Source organism: Erpetoichthys calabaricus, chromosome 11 (assembly GCF_900747795.2).
Source record: "Erpetoichthys calabaricus chromosome 11, fErpCal1.3, whole genome shotgun sequence".
Taxonomy (NCBI): Eukaryota; Metazoa; Chordata; class Cladistia; order Polypteriformes; family Polypteridae; genus Erpetoichthys; species Erpetoichthys calabaricus.
Window position 1 is genome coordinate 131026728 of NC_041404.2, and position 17943 is coordinate 131044670.

A 17943-nucleotide genomic window follows, 5' to 3' on the forward strand; every position below is an offset into this window, starting at 1 on the left:
TTCAATTTCGTATGACAAAAACAAATGAGAAATACTTTTTATAGCACGGCATGATTATCTAAGGACCAGCTGGAACTGGCAGGCGTAGGCCTGGAGGACACTGAAAACTTCCAGAAAAGTGGAGAAATACTGGAAGAGTTTGAGAAATACAATAAGCCAAGAGAACAGGAAGACAGGCACCATTAGTTTGGTAATGTTCATCCCATTTCTGGTTTGTTTAGTACTTCTATTTCTTATTGTGCTTTTCTCTCATTTTTCAAATTCTGCCCATACTTCTCAGTTTTGATCACATTACATTGTTATCTATGTATTCAGCTGATGCCTTTATTCAAGTGGAGACTTACAACATTTGAGATATCATTGGTTACATTTCTTTTTTTTCCCCCAGTTGGAGCACAGGCAGGTCAAGTGACTTGTTTATGGTTACATAGTGTCTGCAGTGGAATATGAACACACAACCAGAGGGCTAACGGTCCAAACCCTTAATCACTATGCCACACTGCATGCCTGCTACGCCACACTGCCTCATTGTTGAATCCTTGATTGCTTTTGGAAGCATGTCTTGGAAAATGCATGACATTTTACAATAAATGTTATGCTCCAAGCATACAACGACTAAAGTTACTATTCGTTTTCTGAACACATCTATCCATCTATCTTTAAACTTCCTTAAATCCACAAAATGACACAGTCTCTATCTCGTTGCACTTGAGCACGAATCCACACTCTCATACAGTTTAGATAGATAGATAGATAGATAGATAGATAGATAGATAGATAGATAGATAGATAGATAGATAGATAGATAGATAGATAGATAGATAGATAGATAGATAGATAGATAGATAGATAGATAGAACTTATTTAGATTGGCTAAGTAATGTTTGGAATGTAAGAAGAAGACCAAAGTACTGGAAGACGTTGACTACTGTAGAATTACTGATGGAGTCACCCAACCAAAGGCCACGAAATCCATTTTTATTAAACATTTGGTGTATGTGGATCTCCCCCATCTTTACTGTTGTCCCCTTTTATCCCAAGCTTTAGCAAGTGTGCCCCCTCAGTGCCCTAAATCCACCTCCCTAGAGTCACGTTTTCATTTAATTTTTCTTCCTCTCCTCATAATGCACCGCCACCCCTATTATAGTCCTTAATGATTTTTCTGAGATTATCAATTTATGTTGGACTCAAGTTTATTTAAAAACACATCTCACCACAACTGCCTGCAATATCGCTTAGCTTGCACTTTTAAGACAAACAGCAATGACACTCTGAACTGATCATTGATCTGAAGCTCATCTTTGTATCTATTCATAGGCTGAAAATTAGAGCATGATTTTTTTTTTCTTTAAAGAGATAAGGTTGTTCATTTCAATCCCTGTAAATAGAAAACAAGCTCAAATGAGATATTGATGAAGAATATTAAAATATTCCCCAAAAATGTTAGCCTCTGTAGGGTATTATATGAAAGTCAAATTGGAAAAGGCTGTAAATACTGAAAGGGCAAGGAGGCCAAAAACATTTTCTTTTCGTCGATGTTCTGTAATTAATCTTATTGCTTACAAACATCAGAAACATATAAAATATCAATATGCATTATATGGTGTACATTACATGTATTAATAAAGCTGATGTTTGAACTTCCAAATCACTGGTATATTATCTAGATGATTTAACTATTTCCATATTTATAGAAGTGAACTTCCAGGCATGACAGAGGACTTTTTTTTGTCTCATTGTTGGCAAGCCTTGTTGCTAGTGGTCCAGTACCTTGGTAATAATGAGCATAAAAGGGGACTTGTGCTGAAAAGTAGGCTTGAGGTCTGTCATGTTCCCAGCTCACTGAGCCTTCCTAAAACAAATACGGTATAGCACACTCAAATCTGCTTTTTCACTCCTAGAATGATGCAAGTTGGATTTGAGACTATAATTTGATTTAGCATTAATGAGAGATAGCCATCAGATCCTTCTTGCCACCCTCTCTGATCAAGGCATTACTGGGCCTGTGCTCAGATGGTTTGAATTATCCAGTGTATGTGATGTCAAAAGTGCATCAGGCAGGCACAGGATGATCCAAATGCGGGGCTGTGTCCTCTCCTCTTCTCACAGTGTTGCACTTGCTGTTCCTTCCAGAGGACCACACAGTCTGATCTACAGATATCTCAATATGGATGATGGAATGCCATCTCCAACTCAACCTGGCAAAGACAGACCTTCTTATTATCCCCACCGGTCCATCTATTCAAAGCCTCATCACTGTTCAGCTTCACTCATTTATCACTTCTTCTTCTTCCTCTTTCAGCTGTTCCTGTTAGGGGTTGCCACAGTGGACCATCCTTTTTCATATCTTCCTGTCCTCTGCATCTTGCTTTGTTATACTCACCACCTGCATGTCCTCTCTCACCACATCCATAAACCTTCTCTTAGGCCTTCCTCTTAATCATTACCATTAACACCCAGTAAATGTGTACACCCACTTGGGCTTGTGATGACCAGCATTCACTGACCACATTATAAATGTCTCTCTTTCAGGCTGATTTACTCTCTATAACATGTGTAAGTTCAGGTCATATCTAACATAATATTCAGCACAGCGTTTAGTTCAGGCATAAGTCTTTTTATATCTGGTCAACTGCAACTCTCCACAGGCAGTTAAGTATTGGCATGGGTTACCAAGCCACTGCAGATGGTTCAAAATCCAGCAGTGTATCTTGTAACCAGCTGAGACAGGTGCATGCCACTCCTCTTTTCATGCTCCATGTAGCACATTAAGCTCATATCCTTAATGCTTGCCTACAGAACAGTCAGTGGGTCAGCACCTGAGTATTTGGAAGCACTCATGAGGTTCTATGCTTCATTATTTGACTCAGATCTGCTATTGATTGTTGTCTGATGATGCCACCTCTGCATTGCATCAAATCTCAATCCAGGCTCTTTTCCTGTGTAGCTCTTAGCTGGTGGAACGAGCTGCCTACCTCCATCCGAACCGCTAACTATTTCAATGTGGTTAGGAATCATTTGAAGATTCTCTCATTCTGTGAATATCTGTCTACTTGACAATGGCTTTAATAGGTTCTTTTAAGTGAGGATCGATTGTTCTCTTTGTTTAGAGCTCTTCACTTGTGATGATCAATTCTGTAGCCTTGTTCTGTGACACTAATTCCTAAACATTCCCCAGGCTGGTGTTTACTCGATTATACTAACCTCTTTTGTAAGTCGGTTTGGAGTATCTGTTAAGTGAACAAATTTAAATGTAAAAGAGAGTGGGAGGGTACAGTTACTGTATGGCACCTCTGTGACTCAGTGTCCCCTTCAGGCCTGGTTGTTCATTTGTATTTGGGTCCCTTAAAGTGGATGGATGTTTCCAAGTTATTGAATATATATACAATTTTGATCACTTTCATAAAATTCTGGACCTTGTGGCTTATATCCCACCATATAACTTGTCAGAACCATTTTCAGTCCCTTACAGACCTAGAGCAGGAGTGCTCAACATCAGTCCTGGAGGGCTGCTGTGGCTGCACGTTTTTGATCCACCCCAGTTGATTAATTAGAAAATGGTCCTTGCCAATAACAGGTCTTATTTAATATCATAACTTGTTAGTGTTTTAACTCTGCAATGTTAAGTCATTCTTAAATCGTAATTTTTTGTTCTTTTCTTATTAGCCTAATATGGATGAGTACATTTCTTCACATTCTCTTCAGTTTCCTTCTGAGTACTTTATTTAACCAAATAGTGCACAATCAATACACAAATGGAAAGATGGAGAACTGCTGGCTCCTTTGTCATTTTATTACTAACTAGACAAAAAGCCCGTTTCGACAACGTAACATGAAACGGGCACGAGTTTGTGTCAGTAGTGTATGAAGAACAAATGATAAGTAAGAAATAAATAAGAAAGTGATGTAAGTAATGATAATTAACTAAGAGGTTTGGGATATGTATGACTTTATCACGGCAAAAAAATACTGTACACTTAAAAAAGACATGGTATCTATGACAACGTTTTTTGTTTGTATACTGGAGGCCTTTCAGTATGCAACTAAAGTTGTAAAATCTCTCTGTAGACTACATTTTTTGTGAAGACACTCTCACTGTTTGGTAGTAATTTCCCTTGATGTGGCCCATCTTTAACTTGCACCTTCACATCACTCGCCCGCTGAAAGTACTTAATAATAATATGTTCTTACGTATTATTTTGAGTGTGAGGGTTGGCTGTGATCGGGGCTAATATCCTACGCCCGGGCGGAAGGATTTGGGATTTCAGAATAATAATCCCGAAATGCGTAGGCTAAATCGGCCGCCTGCCGCGATGAAGCAAATTTTCTCTTTAGAGGCATTTGTATAAGTTGGAAGTGAGATGAACTTTGAAATGTTTAAGTCATGAATGTACCTGTTGAAGACAGTTGTATAATGCGTAGGCTAAATCCACCGCCTGCCGCGATGTTGGGGTTGGATTTCGGTCACGTAAGATTTTTCTGGCAGCGGCGCAGAAGGCGACTGCGCATTCGGCTTCGGACGGACGTGAGTGAGTGAGTGAGTGAGTGAGTGAGTGAGTGAGTGAGTGAGTGAGTGAGTGAGTGAGTGAGTGAGTGAGTGAGTGAGTGAGTGAGTGAGTGAGGAGGTAGGCGAATTATGTATTAAGATTAGGCGCAATTAAAAACAGTGAAGGCAGCTGTTTAAGACTAAGGTTAAAATAACCAATTAAGGGTTCAAAATCTGAACAAGCGAGACTACTAACATGACGCAGAAAAATGTCATTTGAGCAATAAATCCTTCGTCAGCAATAAATGACTTCTCATGAAGCAAATGGGTTGAAACAAAAATCTGCAGCAACTGCGGCCTTCCAGGACCAACGTTGCTCACACCTGGCCTACAGGATGCCAGATTAATACCTACAAGACCCTGATGACACTGCTTCTGGCATCCTCAGTCTATCCACACCATCATAACAAGAGGCACTTCTGCCAAGATTGTGGCTTTATCTTTATCTACTGATAAGTAGCCCATATTAGGCAAATTTTTCTGTAATGTACAATACTGCTATCTGCTTTGCCCTTAGCAACCTTTTGCTAAATGAGAAAATTGTCATTACAGCTTGTCACACACATGCGAATGGGAGGCAGCTAATGTGCCTGAATAGTGTTAATTCCACATCAGACCAGGGGGTGGTGAGGTACACTGACTTTCTCTCTCAATCCTCTGCAGACCGTTCACTGGAAATCCCATTGATGACGTAACTTCCGGTCCAGGCTCCCATGATGATGTCACTTCTAGTTGCAGTGCCTTTGGTGACTTCACTTCCAGTCCCGGCTCCCATGATGATGTCACTTCCGGTCCGGGTGCAGATGATGACGTCACTTTCTATCTCAACCTTTAAAGCTACCATATTTACCCCTATGAGACAGTTCTGTTTTGGACTTTGAGCTGAACACAACTCAACCAAATATACCCATTTGCAGCCAGGGCATATTATATGGGTGGCTGCACCAAACCTTTGATGTGTCCTGGTCGTTCTTAATACAACCTATTATCATTATTATTATTATTTTTATTGTCAATCATGCATTTACTCATTTGTTTCTCAAATACTCTTATTTCATTGTGAGGTCATGGGCAGCTGGAATCCATTCTAGTAGGATCTGATGCAAACAAGGACCATCCTTGGGTGGAGAACCTATTCATCCCTGGGGACACAGTCGCCAACACATGCCTGACCAATTTAGTGTCAAGAACCAGTAGGCACTTCATGTAAGTAGGATTTCAGAGGAAACTGAAGCACCAGACACAGGAAAAATCTGAAGACTCCACACAGCAGTGACTGGACAAGGAATGAGTTTGGGACTATGAAGCTGTGAGGCAGTTGTACCATTCACTGTACCTTAGTGCCACCTCATTATTATTAGGCAGGTCCTAATGAATAAATAAAAAGTTAATCTATGCATTTATTATTTATTCAAATATTACTTATTAAGTCTCTTTTTAAGAACTGCTCATATTTGCATGCCTGGCGTAGTTTGGCTTTTGACCTTGTTCAAATCTGTTAATGTTTATGAATGACTTTTAAAATTATCAATCAATTATTTAATGGAGAGTGATGCTTTAGACTCTACACTAGTGATCGCCCTTTCCTGCAGACACATTTCTGGGTTGAACAAAGGTAGCAACTTCTGACCCTGAAAGGCCCATTGAATTAATTTTTTTAGAGAAAACTAGAAGAGAGCATCCATCAGCATTATAATAGCTAACTTCCAGCGATAGATCACCTTATCAAAATGGTAATTAGGTCTGTGACTGGGTGTACCAAATCTGATTGTTACACTGCTTAGCAGAGCTTCACAATGGCGTAAAAGCTGGCAGAGAAGGACACTCACAGTATCATGTCATGTTCACAGTTTGGAGTATCAACACATTTTGCAACTTACTCTGACTTCCATACATTTCATGGTCCCTCGCCTCCTAGTGATCCAGCAAGCCTCAGACAAACTGCCCACTAAATCTGTAATAGTTTGCCTTATAATCAGATATGTTTTGTCCTGTTTTCTTTAAAATCATGTGCATAAGTTTTCTTTATTAGTAGCATTTTTGTTTATCACTGTAATTTGCTGGCAGCTGTTGCAATGTCTGTGTCCTGACCAAGGACATAAGGTTAGGTCCAGCACTGGTTCCCATTAGTGCAATGACTTGCAGATTCTTTTTGAAACCTTTCTTGATGGTATCTACAACCCTGACAATAACAGGTAAAGCTCTGGTGCCCCACAACCTGCTCCAGGGGACCACCTGGAACTGGGGACATCCTTACAACATGTCCCAACCACCTTAACTATCTCCTCTAAATCAAGAGGAGCAGCAAGTCTTCTCTCCGGACCTTCTCACCCTATCACAGAGTGTTAGTCTAGTGACCCTGTGAAAATACCTAGTATTGCTTGTACTCACTATCTCTTTCTTTCAGCCATTGCTCAAAGCTCATGACCATAGGTGAGAAAAAGGGATGTATATCGATGGGTAAACAGAAAGCTTTACCTTTAGACTTCACCCCCATTTCATTACCACAGACTGGTACAACACCCGCAAGACAGCTGACACCACTTCAATCCCGTTGGCAATTTTATGCTGACTTCTTCCATCACTCGAGAATAAGATTCCAAGATACCTGAACTCCTCCATTTAAGGCAGTTGTTCTCCCTTTGCCTGGAGAGAGCAATCTAGACTTTTCTGAGAAAGAACACTAGTAAATCGCTCAAGTGCATGCCAAAGGTCCCAGTCAGGTGAGGCAAAGAGGACAATATCATCTGCATAAAACAACGATGAAAAATCAATAATAAGAAACTACTAGCACTGGCTTTATGAAAATGTTTTGGTGTTTATAATAGACAGCTTCAAGATGAACACAACTATAACTTCAGATTGACTGTGTCACATAGGAATTTGGAGAAACAAGCAAATTGAATTGAATTGTATTTAATCGTTTAATGACGCTGACACCTTGCATTAGTTAAGTTGAGCTAAAAATGTTTTGCTGCTGAGTTTTGTTTGTAATCAGCATCTGAAGCTTCTCATTCAGTGTCCAGCAACAGTCGACCAGCATTCATGGATTCCACCTGCCTTGAGACGGTTTTTCCATTGTTGCAATGTTCTGTTGAACCCTTTCACCATGTTCATCACTGACTGCACCCCGATTATCAGGGAAGAAATTTAAATGTGAATGCAGAAAATGAATCTCTCACTACATGATAGAACTGTCAGGCAAGAGGAAGGCCTAAGAGAAGGTTTATGGATGTGGTGGGTGTGACAGAGCAAGATGCAGAGGACAGGAAGATATGGAAAAAGATGATCCGCTGTGGCAAACCCTAACGGGAGCAGCCAAAATAAGCAGCTATATGTTGCATATCATAGTTTTGTATACCTGAAGCCTATTGCCAACCAGCTGAAGATGGTTTGGTGCTCTGTAGTTACCAAGAAAATTCTTAATAACATCCTTGAACCCTTTCAATGCCATTTTCTCTGGCACCATGAGGAGATCTTTAAACTGCCTGTCATTGTTGATGTGTCTGATTTGTGGAACAACACAAATGCCTTACTAAATTTTGGCATCGATTAGTTAAATGTAGAAACATCTGTCTCAAATAACAAAATCCTTCACCATCAGCGTACCCCAAAACACAAACACACAAGTTCTGGGTTCAAATAACAGAAGGTTTATGCCACACAATACCTCCACAAAGTTGCAAAAGCACAGACACAGGTTTTCTTTCTGTCTCTCTCTTCACAATGCTCTCTTCTTACCACCGCACTGCCCTCCTCCAGTCAAGTGTTGCTCCACGTCATCCTAGTTCCAACGCACCTGGATAAGGGAGTGTGGTCCCTTTTATTACTTCCAGTGCCAGAGCTACTACTGTATGTCATATCAAAGTCCTGTTTATTAGGGAGTGCATCTCCCTGAAGCACCCCCTTGCAGCACCCATGGACCCCAGCAGGGCTGTATTGCCAGACTGCACTTCCCAGCATGCCCTATTGATTCCACACTGTGCACCGATATCCAGGGCCACTGCCATCTAGTATCCTGGGGGAATAAAGAGTCTCCAATGAGATTTTTCGGTGGGCTGACTGTCCATCGACTCCAGCCATCATTTCCGGGTCTGGCTTCTTCCTCTCTCCTGGTCCCTTCTGCCTGCTCTGAGCCTCCTGTTCAGATAAGGAACCATCCCTTTTTCTGGTCAGAATGCCTGTCCAACCCCTATGGCATTAACTATATATATATATATATATATATATACATATATATATATATATATACATATATATATATATATATATATATATATATATATATATATATATATATATATATATATATATATATTCACGGCATTCGTAGTCTGAATCACAACCTGATTGTATGGGTGGTTACCTACCAGGTAAGGCTTGTGGTTGGTCAGCAAGTCGGCTAACATCCGCCACAGTGCCCTCTTTCAGGTGCGAGAAGCAGATCATAACTATTTCAACCATTATATATATATATATATATATATAATTATATATATACACAGTATATATGTGTGTGTGTGTGTGTAGTCACTGGCAAGGAGGCAGTCAGGAGCAGGGAAAAAGGTTTGAGTACCAACACAGTAATCCTGTGCAATCAAATCAAACAAATAATGTGAATAGCGTCCAACTCAAAAGATGCTGAAACGATGTCAGCCTGCTGTGGTTTTTCTGTTATCGCTTGCTCTGATCGGGGCAAAGCCACCACCTTTCTTGGTCTTTTTGATTTTTATGGATGAGTGACCAGGAGAGGAGGAACTTGTTAGTGATGTCATGGGCGGTTTGTGTGTGCCCCATTGGGTGTCTTCACTGGGCTGTGATGAAAGGTGAGGATGTCATTAGCGACAGTGCCCCCACTCGCCCTGGAGCAGTAGTACTCACCTTGGAAGAGTTTGACAGGGAATGCCCAGGTGCGCATATATATATTAGTAGAAATCACAAAAATAGGTGATTGCTATTAAATTGTATGTGAATGAAAAGTTTAAAAGTGTTTTTTGTGATTAGCAGGCCAAACTCCATAAGATACACCCAAAAGTGTTTAGGCGTCAAAATATTTCATGTCCACTGTAATAATATAATATAATATAATATAATATAATATAATATAATATAATATAATATAATATAATATAATATAATATTAGTTGTAGTAGTACTAATAGTATTCAGTTATCTGTTTCATAGATGCTGTCACCCATGAATAATTCCAAAAGTCAACACACATATGATCTGAGTCATCCTTACTTTACAAAGATGGGAGAACATTTAGGAAAAGCTTGGATTGCTACTGGAAGGGGCGTTGGTGAGTCTAGCAGGAGGCGCTTACCCTGTGCTTTGTATGTGGCTCCCAATGCCCCAGTGTAGCAATGGAGATATTGTGTTTTAAATATGGCTCTGTCGTTTGGATGAGACATAAAACGGAGGTTCTGACTCCCTGTGGTCATTAAAGATCCCAGGGCATCTTTCAAAAAGAGTAAGGTGTACCCTGATGTCCTGGCTAAATTGCACTCCATGGCCTAGTCATTCTGTCCCATTAATCATCCCCCGTTTGTAATTGGCTATCTCTCTCTCATCACTTCACTACGTAATAGCTAATCTGTGGTGATGGTACTGATGCAATAATGGCTGCCATCGCATCATCAAGCTGGGTGATACACACTGACGGTGGTTGAAGTGGTTCCCCTCTGTCTAAATGCTTTCAGTAGCAAGAAGAGCACCATATAAATGTAATTTATTATTACTAGCCAACCCGCGGTGTAGCATACGCCGCATAATTATGTATTGATGGGTGACCACTTCCTGAACGACACAGTTGTCAGTACTTGTAGTCACAGTTGAGAAACACTTTTTTAATGTCTTTTAAGCACAGGGGAAACAATGAACATGTGAAACATCCGTAATGTAATAAGCCACCAAGAAAAGTAAAATTGCAACAATGGTATCTACAAAAGTTAAAACAAATTCGAGCCCCGTGTATTTTTTAACTGCCTTGTGGGGCTGTAGTAGTGTTGCTGCTTTGCGGTAAGGAGACTCTTGAAGATTGTGTGTTGGCTTCCCGGTTCCTACCTGTGTGGATAGTGCTTTGAATACTGAGAACACTGCTATATCAATGTAACGAAGTATTATTATTCCTATGTGTCCATCTCGCGCGGGCGCGTGCGTCTGTCTGTCTGTCTGTGTGTGTGTGTCACACACTCTTGCTCTCTCTCTCGCTCGCTCGCTGCACGTGGTCCTGCAGGCAAACGCCGCAAAAATAATATATTGATTGCTGAACACTTCCGGAAAGATACAGTTGTCTAAAAGGAGAGAAAAAAATGAACATTTGCAAAATCCGTAACTGTGCTTTCAGTAAGTACAATGCACACGCGTTTAATTTGTCGGCCAGTTTTTGCCAGCTGACGGACGTCGCATGGTCATTCAGCAATTCAGTTCCGAGACAAACATGCCTCTTCTTACCTGGTCCTCCCCCGTCCACCTTCGTTCTCTAAGCTTACACACCCCCTGGTCATGTGCCCGCTTGCAAGAGCAACTCACGGAGACCCACCCACCAACATTAAGACCATGGCGTAGTTGAGAAACACTTTTTAAATGTCTTTTAAGCACAGGGGAAACAATGTACATGTGAAACATCCGTAATGTAATAAGCCACCAAGAAAAGTAACATGCTATGCTATGCACAGAAGTGAAAACAAATTCAAGCCCGGTGTATTTTTTAACTGCTTTGTGGCAACGTTCCCTCTAAGGACTTGGGTGTTGTGAGCCAAATTTTTTTTTTGTGAGCCAAAATTTTATCAATTTCAAAACTTGTGAGCCACTTTCTCCTTACCGGCTTCGATTTGTTATTTTACCAACATCGGTTGATTGCGCTTTTTATCAACGCTTCTGTAGGCCTTCGTTTTAGTGGCGATGAAGTATGTCATTTACAAAGTATGTTATTTAGAATTACAAAGTAAAATTACTTGAAAATTCAAAAGTTAAGCATTATAAATATTAATACCAATTTATTAAATTACCAATAGATAGTCATAATCCCAAATCAGTAAGTTTCAAGTGAAACAGTGTGGTAACTTAAAATCAAACTTGAAGTCTTGTACATGTATCATGAATGTGTATTTCTGTACATGTCTTACAGTCTTTCTCTTCTTCCCTTTTCTTTTTTCCAAAACTTATAAACACTGTTGATATTTACATCATATCCAGCTGCTGTGTACAGTTTAATTCGCATAAGATTTTCCAGGTGATCACTGTCCAAGCGATTCCTGGTCTTAACTTTAATGGCGTTCATCAAGCTGAACCCCCTTTCACAATCAGCACTGGAAGCTTGAAAAGTTCCACAAACATCAAGCAAAAGATTTAGTCCTTTGAATTGCTTCTGCTCCTGCTGGGTGAATGCTAGTATGTCCTGAAATGTATTCATTAATCCAGCTTTCATTTTCTCTGAAACGATGCATTTGAAATCCGAAAATTCTTTACAAACATCCTTGGCAAAAATCTTCTCATCTTTCTTGAACAAGACAGAGTAACGCTTAGCCAGCTGTGCAAGATTTTCATGACCAAAAGCAAAATCATCCAGATTTCTTTGATTACAGAAATGGTCTTTATCAAATATGCACCAGTCTTTTAATTCATCAGCAGGAAATCTTCTGTCCAAATGATCACAAATTTGCTTAATAAATTTAAGAATGTTATCTGTTTTTACTGGAGATGGGGAAGAAGCAACTAAATCTTTTACAGTGTCACTGAAATGCACGTGTTCCCCCAGATACTGAGACCTCAGTTTCCTGATTTTAGCTTTGGCAAATTGATATGCCTCTACAGTGGTTAAAGCACTTCTCTGGAAAATTTTGCACAGTTCTGCCAGTTCACCAAGTACATCACATAGGATATGTAATGCCACACGATATTCAGGTTTGCTTAATTTATCAATACAATATTTGTGAACTGGATCATTGTCCTCTTCTACTTGTTCTTTGCAATATTCTAACAAAATGTCATAACTCCTATTCAAGGCAAGTACAGCAAAGTGTCTTGAGAGCCATCTAACTTCATTTATAGGTCTAAATGAAACAGCATCACAGTCTGCAGCACTGGCCATTTCCTGAAATTTATTTTTTTTTACACTTGATCTACTGAACAGTGTATATACTGTTCTTATGAGAGTTTCAATTTCCCTCATTAATGGTAACTGTTTCCAAGCATCATCAATTCCTAGGTCTTCTCGGTGAGCTACACAGTGCTGCTCTAGCAAGTGAGGAATTGATTGTCTTAATATAGCAGCAACACCATTATGCTTTCCAAGCATCACAGATGCACCATCAGATGTAAACATGACCATGCGATTTATGTTCAAGTTATTCTCATTATAAAATCTCCTTATTGCCTCAACTATTGCTGTACTGTTACAAGCAGTCAATTTGGTAATTCCAGCAAAAACAGTTTTATGAATTTTATCAGTAGTTTTTCTAAATTTGATGTACATAATCAGCATTTTTGAAACAGAAATATCTGTACTTTCATCCACCATAAGTGTGTGGAAATCAGATTCTCTAATTTCATTTAAAACTTCTGCTTTTACAACATTGTTAATGCATTCAATGAATTCAAAAGCATAATTTTTGCTTCTCCAACATTCAGGAATTTCTGTGTATTTTGCCACATGGTCATGAATTTCTTGCACAGACAGCATGGATGCATTCAACTTAACTGCAAGTAAAACATTGTCAATCAACACCTTTACCGCTTCGGGATTCGATCTGTCACGTTCATTCAATTCTTGTCTAACAATCCTATCTTCAGGCGTTTCTTTTAAAAAATTTTGTATGAATCCACGATTCTGATTTCGAAGTTTCGTGACAGCATCCAGATGAATTTTGTGACTTACGTGACGCTTCAAGTAATCAATTTTCCATTCACCCCATTTCTTTCCTGAACTCCATTCTCCGTCAACTCCTGCTTTAAGACAAAACGTACAAACAACGTCTTCCGTTTCACGATATTTAAAAATTTCTCCGAGTTTCACATTCTTATGTCCGGACCCATTTGGCAGGATGGTTTCAACCGAATAATCTGTTAACCATTCCTTCTTGAAGTTATTGCGGCTTCTCTTTGTCGCATTACATAGCAGTTCATCTTGAGCTTTGCGCTTCGACATTTTCATAAATAATGAAAAGAAATTGTAAAGTTCAAATTTTTATTTTTTACTGCGAATTTGCGAAAACAGTAATTTAACGAACGTTATGAATGCGAACTGGACCGGACCGGAACTTCCGACCTTTCAGTAGACAACATCATGGACTTTAATTGAAATATAGACCAGCTGAATGGTGGGAAAGTGCACCAATCACGCGGTCACCGGTCACATGCCATATTACACCAGCCAAGGCCCAACTTCGCCCAAGGCCAAAGTTTACTTCGTTATTATGCCGATTGAATCATGTAGCCCGAGACTCCCGAGTCACGCAGGCAACAGGATTCCCGCCAGGCCGCAGTCCGCCGGCACGTGATTTTACGAAAATTAACAAATCGGCCGCCACGTGCGCTAGGATTAAAAGTTGTGCGCCAAGGTTAAACAGTTGGTGCGCCAGCGCACGCTAGCGCAGCTTAGAGGGAACGTTGCTTTGTGGGGCTGTAGTAGTGTTGCTGGTTTGCAGTAAGGAGACTCTGGAAGATTGTGTGTTCGCTTCCCGGTTCCTTCCTGTGTGGATAGCGCTTTGAATACTGAGAACACCGGTATATCAATGTAACAAAGTATTATTATTCCTATGTGTCCTCTCTCGCGCGTGTGTGTGTCACACACTCTCGCTCTCTCTCTCGCTCGCTCGCTGCACGTGGTCCTGCAGGCAAACGCCGCAAAAATAATATATTGATTGCTGAACACTTCCGGAAAGACACAGTTGTCTAAAAGGAGGTAAAAAAATGAACATTTGCAAAATCCGTAACGCTGCTTTCAGTAAGTACAATGCACACGCGTTTAATTTGTCGGCCAGTTTTTGCCAGCTGACCGTCGTCGCATGGTCATTCAGCGATTCAGTTTCGCGACAAACATGCCTCTTCTTACCTGGTCCTCCCCACTCCACCCTCGTTCTCTAAGCTTACACACCCCCTGGTCATGTGCCCGCTCGCAAGAGCAACTCACGGAGCCCCGGCCACCAATTTTAAGACCATTGGATAAAGCAGGTGAGACGCTAATGAAACAGAGGCACAGGGCTTATTGATTTTTAAAGACTGCTTCCTTCATTGTGTTTTGAGAGGGAAACATACAATTGTCTGTGACTTACAATTGGAGGACCGCCGACGCTAATGAAACAGAGGCACAGGGCGTATTGGTTTTTAAAGACTGCTTACTTCATTGTGTTTTAACCTCAGTTGTAAAGGATTGTTTTAAGGATCCCATGGGATACCCCTCGCAAACCGTTTTACACGCTGCATATGGCGATTCACCACCGCGAGAAAAATGCCTCTATGAACAGTCAACGTAGCTTGGAGGTGCATGTGGCCTCTACGACAGACGAATATAAATGACGCCGTTTTTTCTGTGTCATCGCGTCCGAGTTGGTGGCCGTGGCTCTGCGAGTTGTCGTCACATCCAATGGTCTTAGAGTTGGTGGCTGTGGCTCCTTCCTGCGTGCGCCATGGGTGTCTCACTTGTCGGCGGCTTAGTGAATCCACGCCCCTTCCGGCGTGCTTTCCATGGTTGGCTACTTGTCTTCTGGCTTAGTGAATTATATATATAGATTATTATTATTATTATTATTATTATTATTATTATTATTATTATTATTATTATTATGTTAGTTGATGAGAGGAGAGCAGAAAGCTAAAGCAGTCCCAGGATGCTTTGCACTGCAAAAAAGCTTAGCTAAAAAATAAGATATAACCACTGAATTTCAGGAGAAAATGACTTAACATTAGTGAAATTATCTGTCCATGCAGCAAGATAATTTTACCTGCCAAGACATCTTAAAATAAGTTAGTTCCAGTCTAGAAATAAGAAAGCTCTGATAGGTGTTCAAAGGTTTGAAATTAGTAGAAAATGCTGTTTTTTAGAACAAATTACTTGAGGTTAGACTTTCTACAGTGGAAATACACTGAATATTAGAAAATAATTTTTAATTCAGTTATTTTGCATTCTTCATTTTAGCACCTTGAAAAATGAAGGCCAAGGAACAAGAGAATGAATCACTAATATAAGTGGAACATTCTTAATAACAATGGAGAATGATTGTCCTGTTACTTGAAACAAGTTAGCTAACCTTGAAATAGGTAGTCCAATATTTAATCTCAGAGCATACACCTTAAAACAAAATTATTTGACAATAATCACAGGACTGTAATTTTATTTTTTCACATTATTGCACCCGCCAGTACACAGCCTTCTCAAATGAAGAACAAGTTATTGATAGTATTAAAATGATAGAATGCATGGGCATCAACATATCATTTTTTAACCACCTTTTCCATAGGGCTCTAAGGAACAAATAAGGCTGTCCACCACAGGGCCCACTCACAGTCACTTATACTGGGTCAGTTTTAAAGGTCAATTAACCTGGCACACACCCCTCCAAAACCTGGGTAGCCACTAAAATACATTAACAAAAACAGAGGTGAACCCACAGAGAACCTACACATTTCATACAGATGATGAGCCCACCAGTAATTGAATCCAGAACTCTGGAATTTTGAAGGAGATGTGCTGAGTGTTGGGATCCCCACAGCTGATTTCAAGGACAGGAAACATTTATCCATCCATCGATTGTTGAATTAATTTATTCCAGCTCAGGTCATGGGTCATGGGGGCAAGGCGGGTGTCAATTCTGGCTGGGACAGCAGTCCATCATAGTTTCACAATTAAGCACAGTCACAAGGCTAACTTACAGTTCCCAATTACAATACAATACAATACAGTTTATTTTTGTATAGCCCAAAATCACACAGGAAGTGCCGCAATGGGCTTTAACAGGCCCTGCCTCTTGACAGCCCCCCAGCCTTGACTCTCTAAGAAGACAAGGAAAAACTCCCAAAAAAAACCTAGTAGGGAAAAATGGAAGAAACCTTGGGAAAGGCAGTTCAAAGAGAGACCCCTTTCCAGGTAGATTGGGCGTGCAGTGGGTGTCAAAAGAAGGGGGGTCAATACAATACAATACAGTACAGTACACAGAACAGAACAATTTCTCAATATAGTAAGAAATAAAAAATATAAATTTTAGAAGTACAGAGCAGAATTTAACAGTAGATGATATATCCCATAATAAGATTTGGATTTGTATAGAGTCCTGGAGACCTCATCCTTCAAGCTGCCTCCCCCATTTGGCCATTCCACAGCTGAAACAGTGCTGGGCCAGCCAATCCGATGAAAGGACCCCTCTTTCCCACGATTCCCGCGATCCTCCATCTGGGATGACTTTTCCTTAGGCAGGCAAAACAACTTGGCAGGTGGGCCATGGCACCAAGTGCCACATTTGAGTACCGAGAAGAAAAACAGAATAAGTGAGGGTTAGTATACAATTATAACTGTCAATTAAACACACACATCTCTGGGATGTAGGGGGGCTAAAATACATGCAGACGTGGGGAAAACAAAACAAGATTTCACACAGGCAGAGATGGGCATCAGGATTTTTGCTACCTACTGTGCCACCCTACAGCTCTGCATGAGAAGGATTAAAAAGAATGATGAAACTAAAAATGCCAATGTGTAGTCTGATTTTACAGAAAGCTTATTTTTTCCCTTTACAAAGAGCACTGTTTATTTTTAACACATGCAGTGTGCTCTCCATACCATAGGATTCTTTAGGAGACTTTTCAGTTTATCATATTCATAACTTTGCTGTCTGTCCGACCAGGTTAATAAGAGCATCATTGCTCTCTGCTGTTTAAAGTCACCGCCCTTGCTTTGAGTGTCACCTTCATGAGGCGTTAGATTGGTTTAGAAATGTGACACTCGGTGAGTCATCTACAGTAATTGTTCCCACTTTTAAACAAAACTCACTCGTGGTTGTCTCCAGACATATTTATTATACATCTAGTGAGACTATGTGTATAGTATCAATTCTACAAAAAATGTACTTATCAGAATGTCACTAGGCAGTTTAACTTAATTTAATTTCTTCACTAAAAAGCAAATGTTGTACAAGCAACCAGTTATGAATGCTTGGAATCTAGAAATGTAGAGCCTAATCAATCAGATATAATGATGATGATGAGTTTGAGAAAAACGCATACTTTTATAGTCTTATTTCAAAAATAAATTCTTGACATTTCTGTAGAATATGTTCATTTTGGTTAATTTAAATTTAACAATTATAAAAAAAAAAGATAAAGCCCTTCATCCAGTTCCTTCCGTGACGTCTTGCATCATGTGGCTGAAAAGTAAGTGTGCTTGCTGCTGCAAGATAAGA